Raw genomic sequence first — 20,809 nt, forward strand, 5'->3', positions numbered from 1 at the left:
AGAAGGCGCGGATGGTGTGTTCCACGTGAATTGAGCGTTGCCGCGGGAAATGCGTGAGTTGAAAAATCAGAACTTTGTCGGATTTCCGTGCCGTGTTAAAAGAATATTCCATTTTCTTAAAAGAAAAATGCAGAAAATTTACTCACCACCATGTCATCCAAAATGTTGATGTCTTTCTTTCTTCAGTCGAAAAGAAATTATGTTTTTTGAGGAAAACATTGCAGGATTTTTCTCATTTTAATGGACTTTAATAGAGCCCAACATTTAATACTTAACTCAACACTTAACAGTTTTTTTCAACGGAGTTTCAAAGGACTATAAACGATCCCAAACGAGGCATAAGTGTCTTATCTAGCAAAACGATTGTCATTTTGACAATAAAAATAAAAAATATCCACTTTTAAACCACAACTTCTCGTCTAAATCCGGTCGTGATGCGATAGCGTGACCCCACGCAATACGTCATGACGTCAAGAGGTCACAGAGGACGAACGCGAAACTCCGCCCCAGTGTTTACAAGTGTTGAGAAAGAGGACCGTTCCGACGTTGTTGGGTGTCGAATGATATTAATTAATGTCCTTGTGTCAGTTTATTGTTAACAATGTTCCGCAAATGTGCGTTTTATATATGTAACACGTGACCTTTCCATGTCACTACGCATTTACGTTAGGTCGCGCTGGACCGGACCTAGACGAAAAGTTGTGGCTTAAAAGAGCATATTTTTTATTTTTCTTGTCAAAAATGACAATCGTTTCGCTAGATAAGACCCTTATGCATCATTTGGGATTGTTTATAGTCCTTTGAAACTCCGTTGAAAAAAACTGTTAAGTGTTGAGTTAAGTATTAAATGTTGGGCTCTATTAAAGTCCATTAAAATGAGAAAAATCCTGGAATGTTTTTCTCAAAAAACATAATTTCTTCTCGACTGAACAAAAAAAGACATCAACATTTTGGATGACATGGTGGTGAGTAAATTATCTGGATTTTTCTTTTAAGAAAATGGAATATTCCTTTAACCAATCAGGACCTTGCTGTTGTAGTGACGTGATTACAGGAAGCGAGCGGAGTCTCAGCGGAGTGGCAGAAGCCCCTCCCATTATGCAAATTTCCACGTGAATGTCTTGAATGACTAGAATTTCACGCACGGCTTTCATGCGCGAATGAAGCAAGTGAACTCAAATGTTCAAGCGTCCAACTACGCGCGAATAGCAAGTTTTGCCACCTCTACCGCGGCTGGTGGGAATGCACCATAACACTTTTTGGTTTTGGCTCAATCATTACATTTTTTTGAGTTTGATTAATTATATTTTTACCCAAGCAATACACAGATCTCTGCTACAAATGGCCATTTGAAGTTTGTTTCTAGTACTTACCATTCGTAGACAATTACACCAAAAGTGACAGAAGTGCAAACGTTACAACTTACCCCATAGGTGGGGTTAATTGTAACAGGCAGGGGTTAGTTGTAATACTTGCTAAAAAGTTTGCAGGCAAATATTTTAATATTATTTTGTCTATATACTTGAAGTGGATATATGTGACCCAGTCTGTAAAAACCATACTAAAGTATCAAAATCAAATTCTGAGATAATGAAGTCTGATTTTAGCCATTAATTTCATTATGATTTTAATCTTTGACATGACCTTATTCGATCAATATTAAAGATATGAACAAAATCAATTTGACACAAAATTTTTGATAAGACAAAGGCATTTGTAGGCAGCCAGCAATCATTAGTGTGTAGCCTATTTAAAACAACAGCAAGAATTACGCTAACACAGTGGCGGCTTGTGACTGCTCATCCGATGGGTGCAAATTCAAAATAAGTGTGTCATGTGTGTTGCTTGTGTCTTCAAAATATGTTTTTGTTGTGTCATGTGAACCATGTGCATCACGTGTTTTGTCAAAATTAGTGCCTGCTGCACACTGTGCGTGCATCAAAACTGTTTATGATAAAAGAGATGCTCACATTCACAAAATACACGCAAGACACTCCCTTAATAGTACTGTAAACTCTGATTACGCATGAGATTATGCAAGTATCTGGCAAACGCGAGCGTCTCTTTTATCATAAACCCTTTAGACGCGTCTGCAGCAGGCACTTATTTTGACAAGACACGTGCGTGTGAAAATTCAATGCACCGAAAACATATTTTGATATGCGCTATTGTTAGCTGTTTTCATTTCGTTATTGCTGGGGTGAAAATATTTTCAAGCCTACCAAAAGAGTTGCTAAGAGCTGCAGACATATTTCAAAATGATGCTATGTTTTAGTCAACAAGACACTGATTAAGATGACATAACATTGGTTTTGGGAACCCCTACTGTGTGTTCCCAATCCCATGTTCTATCCCAGCAAGCAGTTTTGGCTAAAACAAGGAAAATTTTGAGCTGTCAGTAAAAGCCCAATAGACGTCTAAACCCAAGAATAGATGATGCCTATATGTTTAAAACATGTAAAAGTAATGAAAACACCTTGGACACCTGTTGACTTTACTTACATGAGGAGTATTTCTCCAAGTTATTATGGCAAAAATGGCATGACACTAAATTCAAGGTTATTTAAAAGTGGTTTACTCATAACTGGACTTTATTGGGTCTATACTGCCCTACAAAGGCAAAGCGTAGTAACAATGCATTTGGACAAAATTGAGTTAAGAATTGAAATGGGCTTTGTGAGATCTGATGTGTCTTGTGACAAAGTCTCCTAGTTCAATTTTGTCTCATTTCAGAGAAACGTGTGTGTCAAAATTGCAGTAACTTGTTTGACTGGCTGGTGTAAAACTTTAAGGGCATTTTTCTCGGTTTCAGTGTTTGCGTAGTTACTGCACTTAGCTTTTGGAGGGCAGTATAGTTATCCGTCATTTACTGTCTCAGATTTGCTTGCTGGGATATGTTGCAATCACTGCTCTGCCAGTTGAGCTACATGAATACTGTAGGTCTAGAACATGTACTGTAGATCTACTACATAAATAGACGTGCTCTTACAGCTGTTAAATTTTTTTTTTGGTGAATTATGCCAACAAACTGTTATTTCTGAATCTCCTGAGGCCGGGATTACGTGAATTTGAAGTAAGAGTATTTAATGAAGGTATAATACGTGCAGAGACCATTCTGTTAAAGTTAGGGCTGTCAAAAGATTAATCACAATTAATTGCATACAAAATAAAAGTTTGTGTTGGCATAATATATTTGTGTGTGTAATTATTATATATATACAGTGGCGGCCGGTGACTTCTTTTTTTTTTGAGGGTGCTCGATGCGAAGTTCGTCACAACTTGTATGTAGCCCGTCATGTGTGTGGTTCTTTTTTCAAAATATGTGTTCTGCGCTTTGAGAGATCCTATGTGCATCATGTGTCTTGTCAAAATAAGTGCCTAAAGGGTTTATGATAAAAGAGACGCTCGCGTTTGCCAGGTACTCGCAAATCTCATGCGTAATCATGCGTATATATATATATATATATATATATATACATATACATATATCAATTATATCAAAATCGAAATAAATATAATGTTTCTAAAAAAACATGCATCCATGTGTGTGTATTTATATATACAAAATAATTACACACAGTGCACACACACACACACACACACACACACACACATGTATTATGCAAACACAAACTTTTATTTTGTATTCGATTAATTGTGATTAATCTTTTGACAGGCCTAGTTATCTTATTTTTGATGGAGGTGGCATTTACAGGGTTTTGCATCTGAGCTCCTCACTTGTTTTATTTGACGGAATTTTTCCTTAACCGAACATTGCCCATGTAATATTTGTGGTTATTAGTGTTTTTTACAGATGTGCGAGCTAATAACATTACTTGTTTATTTTAAACTGGCAACACGTAGGCAGAGGTCTTTAACCTTTTTCAGATCAAGGACCCCTTTATGGATAAAGAGAAGGAGCAGGGACCCCTATTATATGTATCAAATTATGACCAGATTTAGTTACTTTGTTATGATTGCTACCTCACAAAGATACAAAACATTCACATATTGTAATAACATACTACATTAATGTTAAATTTACTGAATAGTTTCTAATATGGGAACCTTCCTTTTCATCACATTTTTTATCAAAAATAAATAAATAAATTGAATTTAAACCATATTTGGAGGAACCCAGTAATATCACAACAAACCATTATTTGAAAACCCATGACATAGAGCATCATTTTTTTTTATTTATTATTGATACACACATACATTTATTAGCATCAATCCTGCTGATATTGTTTTGGTTTTTGTAGGTCCTACAGTATGTGGACTGTTGGAATCATTCACACCATTCAGCCTATTAGCAGTGGCCCTCCCATTGCCTCTGTCTGTATTTTACTTACTGTATGTACTCTGTTGTCCAAGGTATTGCCTACCCAACTACTATTTATTTTGATTGGATAAGCACTCCATCTGTTATAAGTGTCAGCCAATCAGAGCAGAAGAGAGGTAGGAAATAGTTCAGATAAACGGTTAATTACACACTACTGCTTAACAGGTCAGTGGAAGGTGACACACACACACATACTAAACCACTGGGAGGGAAAAACTAATAACTCCAAACTCTTCTTCTCTACGAGCAGCAAACGCTTCAGGGACAGTGAGCTAAATGAGAGTGAAGTGTTTGTTTCGCGCACACACATGTACACACGTGCATGGGGAATATAGCCAGGAAGTTTACAGTTACTGTAGGTCATTCTTTATGAGGCTCATCCTCTCAATAAAACTAATATCCCCGGAGAGAGGGAGAAAGAGAGAAAGAGAGGTTGAGGAGAGCTAGTGAAGGACGAAAGAAAAAAGAGAGAGACAGGAGTGGAAATAGACAAACAAATTTGTTATACGAGGAAATGTAGGAACAAACATGAATCCAGAAGGTCCTGAGGTCTCCTGCCCTCAGACAGAATGTGTGTGTGTGTCCGAGTCTCTTTGACGTGTCCTAAACTTACCTGTCCTAAACAAGACACAAGGTACTGTAGGAGCAGTGACATCGACACTGTACGGAAAGATAGGTTTTGTGTTTGAGCCTGTGTGAGGGTGACATTGGCTCACACGTCTCGCTGACCGATGGCGCTGTCGTGTGACAGAACCCAGGCCTTGGTTTTTATGATTTCTGTCACCTCTCCCTTGTTTCATCCCCAATCTGCCACCTTGCACTTATTTTTTCTGTCTCGCTCTTTCTGTGTGTGTTAACATCAACAAGAAAACCTTGTGAGGCTTTGTATGTGTTCAAACGCTCTTTCTTACAAACACGTTTGTGAAATGTTGTTTCAACCCATGGTTTATTAAAAATGTGAACATACTCAAACATTCACACATACTCACATTCAAACATACTATCATACACCCGGCACAATGCAGCGCAATGCGCAACGCAAGTGTCTTGTGCTAGTTTCAACCCGGCGCAATTATCGTTTTCACATTTAGCGCCACGTTGTTTAAATAGCAAAAGAATTTGCGTCCAATTTTGCGCCCATGAGCGTTCTGGTCTGAAAATGAGGTGTGTTCAGGTGCATTTTTGGCCTGTTGCTATTGTGAGGCAACTTAAATAGACTACACCATTAACCAACTAAAACCTGGTTTAAAGTCAATGGCGCAATATTGTTTTTGTTATTTAATGAGCGCATTAGTAATATGCGCCTATAAACGGGACAACAACACGCATTTGGATGCGCAGCAGCACATAAACGTTTTAAAATATGAAAAATTAAAGGATTAAAATGTAAAAGATTATCATTGAGTCTCTTGGACATAAATGAGGACCGATTATGAGACGTTAGAAGGCGTAAAGAGCTGCTTCACCTGTAGCCTGGTAAATAATTAAATTTTTTGCTTTAAACAAATTCAATTTAAACCATTTTTAAAAGTTTTTTTAAAATGCTACCCCACAGATTTATTGTATATGATGACTTTGTACCTGTGAATATGATAAAATATATAATACGCCCAAAACACTTCCATTATTCATTACGAGAATAGGAACAACCCTTATAGGCTGTGCACTGGTCTAATCAGATTCAATGGATTATGCTAAGCTATGCTACAAGTGGTACCGCCAGACTCGGAGATCGGCTGAATAGATTCCAAAACAGAAAAAAAATGAGCATATTTAAAAAAAAGTGGAGTGTCTTTTTATTCTCACACACACACAACAATATTTTATCGCACGGGAAATTCAAACATTGAACTCAGCTTAAATATGCAGATCAACTTTATGGACATTTTACATTCTGCACATTAGCCCTCCACCGCTCCACTACATGCATTTCTATGAGCGACGGATTTCCACTCATACGTGACGTTTTACTTAAGCTTTGATTATAATTAATTTCACCATACAAAGAATGCAAATGACTTGACTTTTGTTCAAATAAATTATCCATTAGGACAGCTTTACTATATCTACTGAGGCACGCATGCTCCTCTAGGGACTTTTATGTGTGCGCGTGTGTGTGCATATACAATTTGTGTGTGTGACACTCGCATTTTAGCTCCAATTAGTTTCAATCAACTCTGAAGGTTCAGATAGCAGAACAGAATGAAAGAATTATAAGTGTGTGTGAATGCGTTTGACAGCTCTTCTTTAAAAATAACATACTATACAAAGCACCTTAACAAAAAGGTGTTAATTGTTATCCCACTTTGAAGTTGTGATGGCTTGTTATGGCGTGATTTTACTGTATGACGCTCAGCTATTTATAAAGACGTTATTTAATTTTAGATTCTGTTTAACCAATCAGGGTGATTATAAGAAAGTAGTCAGGTGGTTCAGTCTGATAATTTGAGATGAATAATTAATCACTGTGAGTTATTTCTGATTATAGTTTTGTTTTAAATGTCAGTTTTATAATGTGCCATCAATTTGGATGTTTTGGTGACTCACTGTCAGTTTTAATTTGATTTTAATTTGATGATTATTCTGCTATAAATGTCAATGGTGAGATTTATAGAGAAGAGACACAAAGTGAGTTCTGATATTCTGTATCACCACGCGTTTATTTGATGGTCTGATAAAATGCATGATTCATGTAAGTCTGCATTACTCAAACACTTTCATAGACCGGGGCATTTTTTTTCAACCTTCCCCTCTTACATTATCACATGAAGCACATTTTTAGGTTATGAAACCTTTTTACAGTCAATACCATCAGACTCACACACCAAGATATAGTGTTATGAGCTGCAGTGTGTAGCTGTTGTGTTGTTAGTGACGCATCCGTTCTGTCTGGTTATTTGCTCCCGGTATATGAGTTTTGCTTTTTATGTGTATGAGGTCACATGGCTAAAGCTCTTTCTTTGTGTTCTGTAATAACTTGGAAGACAGGCCATTTCAGACTGTCTGAGAAATGATAAAAAATCGGATTCACAATCCCTTAACTCCTGTTTACGAGTTTTAGAGTGAATTCAGTTCGGGATTGTCTGTCTGGTATGTGTTAGCTTAGCTGTGATTTTTCGCAGCCTGTGTGAGATGCAGAAGGCAAATTAAAAATGTGAAACTTTCTTGCACGCTGCTCTGTTGCATCTGTGGGGTAACACATGGAGGTCGCATCACCATCAAACCCTCCCAGATATCCCAGAGTACCTTCACATTTGTTTAACTATTTACAGTATGCACATAAAAGTATTTTATATGGGTTTCAATCAGAAGCTTTATTCACACACAGAGATTCCGGAAAATACTTTTACTTTTTGTAACTTTTTTTGGTTCATTCATACTGCCAGTGATTTTCTGGAATCTGTGTGTGCGTTCCCACACATCCTGTATAGATCCCATAAAGACGTGACATTGTGACTTGTAAGAAGCGAGAGCGCAGGCTTGCAGCAGAGGAGCGTGCGCAAATCAGACCTAAACATTAAAGAAATACAATGGATTTAATGTGTTTAACTTAATTTCCTCAAAATATCATATGGATAACATTTGTAAAATTGCAATGAGGGTCAAGAATAACAAATACTCAGAATTTGTCCTCCTATCCAAGTAGTAAAGTAAGTGCACACAGATAGCAGCAGTAGTTAACACTGCGACTGCTTTATCCTCCTAAGACCTTTGGTATGTCTTTTTTAGATTTCTTCCATTTTGGGGTTAGGAAAACCAATAAATATAATAACCAAATATTTTTCTAAGAACATGAAGTTTGTGTACAACAGGTTCCAGTTACACAGAATTAAAGGAATAGTATGTAAGAAATTTATATCAATGAATCATAAGATGGCCCTGATATGTCACTAGACATTAAGAAATCATTTTTATTTCAAAAACTTATATCACTGACAACAGCGGATATTGTCATTTAAAAGTGGAGTTGCAGCCTTCAACTGATGTTTATGTTGTGTATTGGCCACCAGTTGTGTGATTGCAGTACCAGTTTCCTACATACTGTTCCTTTAAGTATTATAGTGCAAACATAAAAAAATTCATGTCCACATATGTTGACATCCAGGTCTTAGGAGGATATGGGACATTTACTGAGTTGATCTGGTAATTATAAAATTTGTTAAAACTTGCAGAAATTGTACCAAAAAGTCTAAAAATAACCAGTAGGGAACGTTATGTTTTAATAACGGTTAGCGGTTACCCGCAGTTACGAGTCATCCAAAAATATTTTTAATGATTGAATTCAGGTCGCGGTCGGGTCGTTTGAAATAAAGATGCCAATTAACTATTTTAAACAATTACTACTTTTTAAAAAAATACGGGCCAGGAGGCGGGTCAGATAAAATTGTTTTTTTGCGGGCGGGTTGGTTGAAAACCTCAGTCGGGGCCGGGGCGGGTTGTTTATATATTGACCCGCGCATCCCTGCAGGGCACTGTTGCTGATATACTGAGGTTTTACATTAAAAAATTACAATATATTAATATAGTGAGTTGTGAACTGAAGTGGGCCGTAGAGGCGTCAAGTGCGAGTGATTTCAATGTTAGTTCAATGTAAAGACGCGCTGATGCACGTCTGGAGGTCTCGCGGCTTGAATGAGGCATTTAGCCCGGCACACAAGATTCCGCCTCATTCGCGCGTCTAGTTCACGTGAATAGCGCAAATTAAGTGTGTTGCCGTGGGAAATGCGCGAATTGGAAATTTTTAACTTTGGCGGAAAAACGCGCCGTGTTAACCAATCAGGAGCCTGCTCTAGATTACAGGAAATGAGCGGAGTCGCAGAACCCCCTTCGATGACGCAAATTTCCGCGTGAATGTCTCGATGACTAGAATTTCACGGGCGGCTTTTACGCGCAAATGAAGCTAGTAAACTCAAACTGTTCAAGCTGCAAACTAGATGCAGTAGACGCGAATTTGCCGGCTCAAACGCGGCTGGTGTGAACACACGGTAAGGCATAAAACTCCAGGGATGAAAATGAGTCCCACTCTGGCCCTGACGATGTCATGGCAACACATGCATCATCACTACGACCGATTATGATGTTGGTCCTGCGCTTTGGTCACACATTCCTGGATTAATCCTGGCAATGAAACTAGGTCCCTTGGATCAATTCTCTGATCAATTCCAGAAAAATTTTGCGTTCAGACTTTTTAAGGCAATTTTCTGGGATCAACACTAAAATCTAACAAATTAGATTGTGTCACCCATTTTGCTTGGTTCATGGGTTAGAGTCTAACAACAATATCAATTATTTATTATTTACTTAAATGCAAAACCACACTTACAAACCAGGGGTCTTTTATTTCTAATTTTATTAAGAAAAATTTGCCATAGGCCTGCTGTTACATATTTTAAGGCTGTCCTACTGTATATTAACATGTATACAGTGCAGCATTTATTTTGCTATGTTTACTGTAGGCTACAGTACAGTTATTTTTGGACCCCCTGCGGTTCCATGTTGTTTACAAACTCTATAGAAAGAACAAGAATAAACACTCATTTGTGATTGGTCCAATGAGGTTTAGTGGATGTACAGCACGTGTTAAAGAATGCACAGGTGTAAGTGCTTTTAAATGGGTGTTTAGGAGTGTCTTAAGCAGGCCGCTTTGATCTTGATGGGTGTTTATGTATTCCATCAGAGCATGGTGTTTATTCTTAGAGCAGATGGCTGCGAGCTCACACTCTCCATAAACAAAACAGCTTCCTATCCATCAGGCGTCCTGATTACCGCAGTATCAAACATGTGCTCAGGCAGAATTCAGCATTGGAAGAGGTGCTGACACATTACCCTTTAAGAACAAAGAAAACCTGCTGATAAGTACCATTCTCATTCCGGTGTGTTAGATTGAGGGAGCTGTTGAAGGGGAAATTTAATATAAACGTGTAAAACATTATCATGCCCGACCCGTGAACCTGTTAATAAATTATTGTTTTTAATGCTTGCTCCTCTCATGTGTACTGCACTGAAAAGCTATTTTCTTTGAGATACGGAGAAATATACTTTTCTCTGGTGGAAGTCAGATTAATTGACATACATGGATACATACATCACTGGTGATTAAAGACCAACCCACACTAGACAAAAAAAAGTCTGAATCTGCACAAAATGTAATAAATGTAATTAGATTTGTTGTGCAGAGTGCAGTGTAAATACAAAATACAAGGGAATGAGGATTGACCAAGTATGTATTAAGTAAAAATGGCAGGATTAGCTTTTAGCTAGACTAGGCCTTAGTCATATTAGTACTTTTAAGTGTTTTGTACAACTTACCTTACAAAAATCTTTATTTATTTATTTATAAAGGAACCATGTACATTTTTTAACATAAATGTTTCTATTCCATGCATTGTACCGGATTTAGCTAAATGCTAATTTTTTACCCGCAGTCCCCTGGCAGGTCGACATAAACAATAAAGAAAAACAGCAACCATGTCAATGTCTACAAAGTTGATTGGATTTTAACTTCAGTTTAAAAAGATCAATAGATTTACACCCTTTTATATCCTCTGGCGAAGCATTCCAGTGAGTCGTAGCTTTCACAGCAAAAAAAAAAACAAACAAAAAACGATAGTCCAAAAGGAACAACACAATTATTTATAGATGATCTGGTAGATCTCACAGAATTATTAGGACAAAAATGAACAAAGTCACAAAGTACAGAAGGAGCCAGGCCATTTAAAATTTTATAAACCATACACAAATTTAAAACAAAACAAAACTCAAAAATATATGTTTCTCCAAGATTGTACAGTGATAAAAATGGTGTGCATCTTGAGGCAACACAATGGCATTGATATAGTTTAAGATATGTCAATGCCAGCTGTCATTTAAAAACAGCCATACCTGTCAACATTGAGAATTAAAAATAAGGGAAACACTGAAAAAAAAAAAGTATTTTTGTCTTGTTTTCAGTACAAATATCTAACAAATCTTACATTTTGCTAACAAGCAAAAAAAATGGGGTAAGAAAAAAATCTTGAATTAAGTTTAGTTTTTTATTAAACACTTAAAACAAGAGAATGTAACATGTTCATACGCCATTGGCAGATTTTTTTGCTTGTTATAATCACAATTTCACTTATATTTGATATTTTTTGTCTACAAACGCGACTTATTTTCTTAGGTCATTTTGCTCATCAAATGCATCTTGTTTTAAGAATTTTTAGATATTAGTACTGAAAACTAGACAAAAAGTCATTTTTTGCAGTGTATACCTTTTATCATTGTTGTATGACTCTCTTGCATCTGCAAGTGACTTCTTATACACAAAGGTTGCAGACGTTGCATTCCTGAACAACTTCTGAGTTAGTTCTAGTTCTAGTTCTTTTTATTTATAGCACATTTAAAACAGTCCCAGGACTGACCAAAGTGCTACACAATATAAAACAATTATAAAACACAACATTAGAGGGGAAATAATCAAAGAAGAAATAAATAAAAAAGAATAATAACAATAATGGTTAAAACAATATTTTAAGCAGCATAGCACAAAAATTGCACACCCCGCCACACGCATCAGCCCGCACATCCAAATGTGTGAGTTTGTGTACGCTGGCGGGCGGGCGCTCGTCATCCTTCACCCATCCTCGGGAAGCTTTTCTTCGTCTTGGCGGGTATCGTTTGAGTGATACGTTACAGATATACTGACACCTGGTTTACCGGAGGTACACTGCAAAAAATGACTTCCTATTTTGTCTTGTTTTAGTAAAAATACTTAAATTAAGATGTATTTCCTTGATGAGCAAAATGACCTAGGAAAATAAGTCTAGTTTTTAGACCAAAAATATAAACTTTAAGGGGTGGTTTCCCGGACAGGGATTAGCTTAATCCAGGACTAGGCCTTATTTTAATTAGGAAATATAACTAGTTTTAACAAATATGCCTTAACTCTTTCCCCGCCATTGACAAGATATCTCGTCAATTAAGAGAAAATGCTTCCCCGCCAATGACGAGATTTTCTGTCTTTCCGCAATACCACTATTATCCACCAGTTGGCGCCCTTCCGTAACTTTTAAACCCGGAAGTATTGCCCTATGGCAAGCAGCTGCATGTCCGTGTCTGTTTTAAAGATCGCTCTGAATGGGATCTCTATGAAAAGTTCGTCACAAACATGGAATTATCTCAGCTTTTTGCTCAAAATGTGGTGTTTTTGCAGAAACCTACCCATATTCAAAAGCTGATTACAAAAGAACTGCTCAAGGTAGGATGAAACGGTTTTTTTTGTTTGAAAGCAGAGGGTCTGTTCTTTCATTTGGTATATTGTATGTTTATATATCTGAAGAAGAACATTTTCTGGAAGGCATTAAACTTTGGTGAAAATCATGAAAAACGCTGGCGCTGGCTGTCAACTTTTTAAAAAAATGCTGGCGGTGAAAGAGTTAATAAAAACATTACCTGTGTGCATTTTGAGGCAAAACAAAGGGCACTGATGTATTTTAAGATATGTCAGTGCAAGTTGTTTTCAGATTGGACAGCTCTTAAAAATGTTTAGTCTAGGACTAGTCTAATCCCTGTCTGGGAAACCGCCGCTATGTACATTAAGTGCTTAAAACAAGCAACAAAAAAGAAAAAATTTCTTATTCCATTTACAGATTTTTTTTGCTTGTTTTAAGCACAAATTTGCTTAAATTTTATATTTAAAAATACTAATCAAGAAAGTCATTTTTTGCAGTGTAGCATACTAAAAATACGGAGAAATACGGGAAATTATTCAAACGGGAAAGAATGGTAAAATACGGGAAAATCCCGGAAATAACAGGAGGGCTGACGGGTATAAAGATAGCTCAAACAAGCATTTTAGTTTTGGACTAGACTTAAACCCTGTCCTAGTAGTGCACATGCTTTGATAAATTGGGCTTATATGCTCATTTGGGAAATCCAAGTTCAAGTCCAGTTTGCAACATTTCTTAACGGGTAATAAACAAAATTTATACCTTTAACAAACTTTAAAGGGACATTCCACTTTTTTTGAAAATATGCTCATTTTCCAGCTCCCCTAGAGTTAAGCATTTGATTATTACCGTTTTAGAATCCATTCAGCTGATCTCCAGGTCTGGCGCTACCACTTTTAGCATAGCTTAGCATAATCCATTGAATCTGATTAGACCATTAGCATCGCCCTAAAAATAACCAAATAACTGGCATAATAATCAAGGACTTTGCTGCTGTAACATGGCTGCAGCAGGTGTAGTGATATTATGTACTGCCCAAAAATGGTCCCCTTGGTTACTTTCAATGGCAGGGGATTATTTTCGGGCAGTGCTTAATATCACTACGCCGGCTGCAGCCATATTACAGCAGCAAAGTCCTTCGCTGCGTCCCAAACCGCTTACTTCCACACTATATAGTATGTAAAAAGCACTACTTCGCCTACTATATAGTATGGAAGTAGGCGGTTTGGGACGCAGCGCTTGATTATTATGCCAGTTTGAGAGTATAGTTCCTAGCATATCTGCCTAGAAAATTACAACTTTTAATTTCTGTCTGTCTTAGTACACAATGTAACTACAGAAGAGTCAAGTTTTAAATAGGAAAAATAGTGAAACTCTTTGGTTATTTTTGAGCCGATGCTAATGGTCTAATCAGATTCAGTGGATTGTGCTAAGCTATGCTAAAAGTGCTAGCGCCACACCCGAAGATCAGCTGAATGGATTCCAAAACGGTAAAAATCAAATGTTTATCTCTAGGGGAGCTGGAAAATTAGCATATTTTCAAAAAAATTTGAATGTCCCTTTAAACATTTAAAACGTTGCTGTTTGTATAACAGTTTACGAGAAGATCTTCAACAACTAAAAAAAAACTCAGAGAGCCGAAGAGAAAGCAACATCTCTTGGGACGTTTTCTGTCACGTTCTCATAGTATGGTCTCATCAGACTTCTGTTTAAAAGTGCTGACCCCGTCACAGGACCTAAGGGAAATCGGTCACACAACTGTGGTGTATTTCAAGATGCAGATGGTGCCAGAACTTAGGAACGTCACCCTGTCCTCTGACATTTGATGAGACTCGGGATGACAAGACGGAAATGAGGAAGAGATGAATGTGTAGAGGAGCAAGAAACACAGACGCACGAGATGACAGGAAAGGGGAAAGGTTCAGTTTCTCTCAAATTGGAGCCAAAGAATAACATCTTCTACTGCAGTCGGATTGGACAGCCGTCAAAATGTCACTTTTTCCCTCTTTTTTATGCCTTCTTTTGTATGTGACGGCCCTCTCAGGGGTTTGAAGTGTATTGAAGGATATTTGTTCAAGTGTTGCATGTTTGCAGTGGGACTTTGACTGAGGTGTGGAAATGTGGGTCAGGCTGAGAAGGAACAAACACTGACCCCTGGATTATTGGAGGAGGCCTGACCACAGCAGAGAGGTCATGCGATACGGATGTCTAGATATGCTGTCCCAGCGTTTATTCCCACAGGCCTCTATTTGACATTTTAGATTATTTTAGAACAGTGTACATGTATATGTACATTCTGTTACTGTAGGTAAACTAAAACTACAAAACAAAATATAAATATAAAATCCCGCTAAGGTTATGCATATGAAATAACCGTTTTATAAAAGCAATAACCCCCGCGAAGCAGTGGGGTTACAGTGCATTTTATAACAACTAAGGGGGTTTTAACAACGCCCCTTAGCTGTTATAAAATGCACTGGTAACTCACTGCTTCTTGGGGCTTATTGCTTTAGTTTAAGTCATTTCCGTGTTGGACTCATGATACAGATCGTAAGATTGCCGCTTGGTTATTGAATCAAATTCAGCTGGAATGGAAGTAGGAAATACTGTTTCTATGAAAGATATATTCATTAAGGTATATTTACATTGAGTTCAGTGTTTTCACTTCCTGTGCGCTGTCTGGTTTTCATTTAACTTATAACTTAACTATATATATATATAGTAGAATTTGTGCATATATCAATGTGTCATTTAAAAAAATTCCAAAGATGACTTTGTTTTCAATCATCAATAAATGTGTTAACTCCGAAAAAGTGAAATTATAATTAAAAATTAATTGATAGCGCTCGTTTCCTTTCATCAGTTGCCTTGGGGTGTTTGGTTTATCTGTCAGAGGCATATATCGTATCAAATCCCAAATTCTGGTATCCACCCCACGCTACCTCTTTGAACTCTGTCTTCTGTGTTTTTCAGTTTGGGATTGAAGATATGAAATGTGTATATATTTCGCATCTCACATTTGAGATATGCGTCTCACATTCTAATGTGTCTGCATTAAAAGATAAAGTTTTTTCCGGTGTTCTGTAATTAATTTCAATTCTGGCAATGACGTGATCGTGAGAGATGGAGAGACACAGAGAGAATGATAATCATAAGCAAAAAGACTTAGTGTAAAGTGCTTGCTAGGCAGATTTTCTGCTCAGCTGTTATTTTACACAAACCTCTCCATTTCACAGTTATCAGGGAGGGATGATCTCCTGTCTCCCGCTACAGGCTTAAATAATCTAACACCACACTCTCCCAAAGAGAGCATATGCTGGAGGACAGCACATTTTAACAGATTAGCAGATTAGGGGGTGGCAGAGCAGACCGCTCTGCACCTTCAGCATGACAAGCAGTCCTCTGCCTCTCGCTACAGGAAGAATTGAAATGTAGACCAGATGAGAAGTAAGAATAAATATCCTGAAACATGGCAGTGATCTGGAACGTGTAAGAGAAATATGCTTAAGACCGGTTTATTTTTGCTAGTCTTTTAATATTAGAACTTTAAATAAAACACAAATGCTACTAAAATAGTAATCGGCTTTTTGGCCTAATCCGACTTTAATATTACATACCCTTACTGGGCAGAGAGAGAGAGAGAGAGAGCACTATCTTCTTTGCATTGGTTTGATATGTTGCTTAGATACATCTGCACAGGAAATTATGTCATTAAAAGCACATTCTTGCCATCTGTCTGGGTTATATTTACCTGTATGAAACATTCTGGGAACAGGATGTCTAAACACTCACTTTCTGAAGAGAAATGTCATTATCCGTCTGTATTGTTGAGAGCAATTATTGCACAAATAAAAACAACAACAACTATTTAGGGTGGTTTTATCGCGATTTTTCACTGCAGTGTTGTGAAATTGTTCAGCACATTCGTGTAGTATGTGAGCTCTATTACTGTGTACTGCATACATTACATCTACTTTGGTCTCATATGCTAACTGCAATGTAGACTCATAAGGGACTGATTCGAACAGCTCTGCATAGGCACAAGCTTAAGTATATTAGACACACGGGCAAAATGTAATGTTACCTTAAAATTACAATGCAGCACAATGTTGCTGCCTTTCGTTTTGTAACAGCCAGTGCATTAGAAGCACCTCTATGATGTCTTAAAATACTGCCTAGGTAGGCGGCTAATATCTCTCTGGAACTCTTAACAGACATTAGGACTCACTCAGCTGTAATCAGGGTTTATACTTCTACAGGGTCTATACAGGGTTTATAGAAAGAGAGAGAGAGTTGTGGGTATAATTTCATTATTGGGTCTGTATTGTAATGTAACAGCTCCAGGTGTCTGCAGTGCTTGAGAGCAGCAGGGCGTTTCCTTTCATCAAGACTTTATAATCATCTGCGCTAATGAATATAATAACTGCACAAGTGCTGACTGTGAATGGACCATAAACGTAGATCAGCCCCTCCCACCAATTAAAAGGCTTTTAAAGTGACTCATCCGTTCTTGGTTAATGGGCCATCCAGAAGCGAGCGTCGTGACAGCCAGGATAAGTGCTTATTGTGCATTATACACACAGAGAGACATACAGGTACACGTTTGTCTACAGTATATACCTGACTTTACTCTGAGCAATATGATTACTTATAGCATTGTGTGTGAGAATCTTATTCATGAATATCAGCTGACGTCACTCACACCTCAAACTTGTCTTCCGCCATTTTGAGTACCTGAAGTGGTTGCAAAAGATGTTGTGAGCATCAAAATGTTTTTACAACACTAAGAAGGCTCGAAACAACATCATACTTTGCTCGAAGTATCACCTGGATCTCTACACATGAACTCGAGCATTGAGAACATTGTTTGTGTGAGTTTATTAAAAAGAAGGTTTTGAACAACTGACTTTGGTTGTTTTGGTGTCCGCTCGCCGCCATCTTGCCGGTTAAGATGTATCGATGGATAGCTCCTAAAGCATAGTTCCATATAATTCGTTGTTTTGTCACAAGTGAAAAACAATATTGACCTTCTAGTTGAAAAAGGAGCCTCATATGAGATTCATTCATTCAGAGACCAATTCTTTATGTCTGGCAAAGGTGGCGAGCAGACACCATAACAGCCAAAGTCAGTTGTTCAAACCCTTTCTTTTTAGTAAACTTTGTGTAAACAAACAATATTCTCAATGCTCGCGTTCATGTGTAGAGATTCAGGTGATACTTCAAGCAAAGTTTCATGAGGTGTCATGCCTTCTTAGTGTTGTAAATATAGTGGTAGTTCGGTAGCAGCGGACAGCGGCTGGAAGAACGCATCAGAGATTGAGTAGGGATCACACCCTAACCAAGATTTTTTTTTTAAAGTAGCGTTTCTTTTCATGACAGTCGAGGTGCGAAATGTTGTCTTTCGTAAACATTTCCCAAATCCGTAATCGTAGAAATGTAGCCATAGCCTACTGGTACTCGGTAGGTACTCAGGATAGCGCAGGCAACTGGAATGACATAAAAGGTCACATGACTGATATTTAAGCAATATCGCTCGAGTAGGAGTGTGATATAGCTCTATATCATCACGGCTGTGATTAGGCCAGAGGCACGAGGCCGCAGGCCGAGTGCCGGAGGCAATCACAGCCGTGATGATATAGAGCTATATCACACGACTCCGAGAGCGATATTGCTTTTATACAACAGTTCGACGGCACACGTTTGAAAAACGAAAACTAGAAAACAACAACGGAGTTATTTTAAAAGCCTCTTTGTTTGAGAACTACTTCTTCCGCCACGGATTTGAGGGCGGCCAGAATGACAGGTAAAACTTTCGGCTGCTTTGAAGCTCATAACAACTCAATGGACGGAAAAGCCGTTACTTTATATTACCGTTTCTTGGTCACAAAGTGTAGTTTTAAGATTAGTTCAGTCGAGAATGTATATGTATTATATTTAAATCTGCAGTCGATTAGTAAAGATAGCGCCTGTTTGAACGTTTGCTTAGTGAGATTCGGTACGAATGAGAACCAAAGCATGAGCGGACATCAGTGTTCACTCGCCCCGCTGACCACCGCCCTCTCTGGGCTACATTTCTGAAAGAAATACCCTGGCTCTCATGTTGGCCTTGTTTGTTTATGATCGTCAAAATGAGATCAAATCAGCAGTATTTGGTGTCATGATCAAACTATTACTTGTTTTTTAATTCATATTTAGTGTCTTTTGTGTTGTTATTGTTTTGGCGCGAGGTAAAAGTTAATAAAACTACTTGTATAACGTTACTATTGCTTTCTCATTTATTCTTAACGTGATACGAGCACTCGATTATTATTATTAAACTTTGTTCTTGTCAGTACTATATAAAACGGTTTTTTATAAGTGTCAGAGATATGTTTTTGCATGCTGCTTATAAATATACCAGTGGCGATCTCTCATAACATGTTTTAATAGTCACGTCACGATAAAATAAATGATCAATGTCCACATTTAAAAGCTGCGGTGCTTACCTGCAGTTCCACTGTGTTTTCGCGTTCTGATAAGAAATATAGCTCCAGAAAAAAAACGAGTGTTTATATTCCTCTTTCCAAGTGTTAATAATCCACACGATGTGACAAGACATTTCTCCCATTAACTGTAACGTAACATCCAAGAGCGCTGATCTTTGACGGAATAACTTCTGATTGGGGATTCACAGACTGATTTATGAGCTAGTAAACTAATGAGACACACACACGGAGAGTGATTCAAACAGCGCGTCTGTGTTTTTCCATTCAGAGATGAGCCTGCTTAGGACCTCCATTCACTAGGTGGCGGAATGATACGAAAGGTGAAGAGGTTACAGTGCCGATATCAGCACAATATCGCACAGGTCTTAGCCAATCAGATTCGAGAACCAGAAAGAACTGTTGTATAATCATCTATAGACGGTTTCATCGGACGCACGTGCGTTGTCGCTGTTACACGTTTGGTTGGAACTTTACTTCCGGTTTCTGTTTGTTTAATGGTCTTACTAGTGGCTAAAATGAACTCTGGAACAAATACCTCATTTCAAAAATAACAGCAGCCGGTTTGTGGTTAACATTGTATACATTATAGTTCACATTTTACACAGCAACATAAGCTCAGTGTCGTTGTTTATACGCTATAGCTATGAAATATGAACTAAGGTAATCTACTTGTTGTTTATTTAGCTTGTTATCAGAAAAAAACTACTCATAAAGGACTTTGTTGTTATTGAATCTTAGCGGAGTTTACCGGAAGCTATGTGTGTTCCACGAAAGCTGTTTGTTTATGTTGTTACTGCTGAAACCGTCTATAGGTGGAGTAGTTTACTTGGATAATGAAATTTGCTGTACTAAACCTAACCCTCCTATTAATTTAAACTTTACACTCTAAAATATCACGAGGTTTTACGTGACCGTGGCTTAAAACAAGGCCAAACATGATTTATGAGTCTTTCAGGTTCACTTTAAAATATCCTCACATTTCAGTTTTTGACACTTTTAACTATATTTGTAAGCAGTGCCGGCCAGTGACTTAATTTTCAAGGGCGCACGATGCGAAGCTCGTCACAACATGCATGTAGCCCGTCATGTATGTGGCTTGTCATGTCAAAATATTTGTTCATGTAAACTTATGTGCATCACGCGTAGGGCTGGGCAAAAAATAAATTTTTCGATTAATCGTGTTTTTTAATCGTGTTTTTTCTCAAAGAGCAGAATCAATTTTTTTCTTTCATATTTATTTCCGCTACATTGAACGAAAGATTAACGTTGATCTAATTATAGTCTTCTTCACTAGATGTCACCCTCTTTTTTTACCTTGCGTGATGTTACCAAGGAGCGAGAAGCGAGCCTGTCATTCATTCATTTAGTGCTTAAAATTGCAGTTCCAGGTGCTTCATCGACGTTGACATAAAAAGTAAGAGGTATGGAAGCATTTTAGATTTCGCAAGCAAGATGACTACGATAGTGTTGTGGCTTTTAATTTCTTTTTATTAATTACTCACTTGTAAACAGCAGTTCACTGTTCTTTTTTATTAATATAGTATTTGTATTAAATCTATATTCATTGAGTTGAATCGAGAATCGAGTATAAAAACCAAACCGAGAACCGGAATCGAAAATTGAACCGAGAATCGAAATCGAATCGATTTGATAGCTTGTGAATCGAAAGGAATTTAAAAGGAAACACCCCAAAATGGCATATTTTTGCTCACACCTACAAAGTGCCAATTTTAACATGTTATAATAAATGATCTAGATGGTATTTTGAG

At 37.5% G+C, this 20,809-nt stretch overlaps 1 protein-coding gene across 2 annotated transcripts in view; it reads left to right on the plus strand.

Annotated features, from left to right (window-relative positions):
- Nucleotides 1–20,809, plus strand: part of tafa3b (TAFA chemokine like family member 3b) — a 140,805-nt gene that overhangs the window by 62,191 nt on the left and 57,805 nt on the right. The gene's annotated exons all lie outside the window — the stretch shown is intronic.

The sequence above is a fragment of the Misgurnus anguillicaudatus genome, chromosome 5 (assembly GCF_027580225.2).
Source record: "Misgurnus anguillicaudatus chromosome 5, ASM2758022v2, whole genome shotgun sequence".
NCBI lineage: Eukaryota > Metazoa > Chordata > Actinopteri > Cypriniformes > Cobitidae > Misgurnus > Misgurnus anguillicaudatus.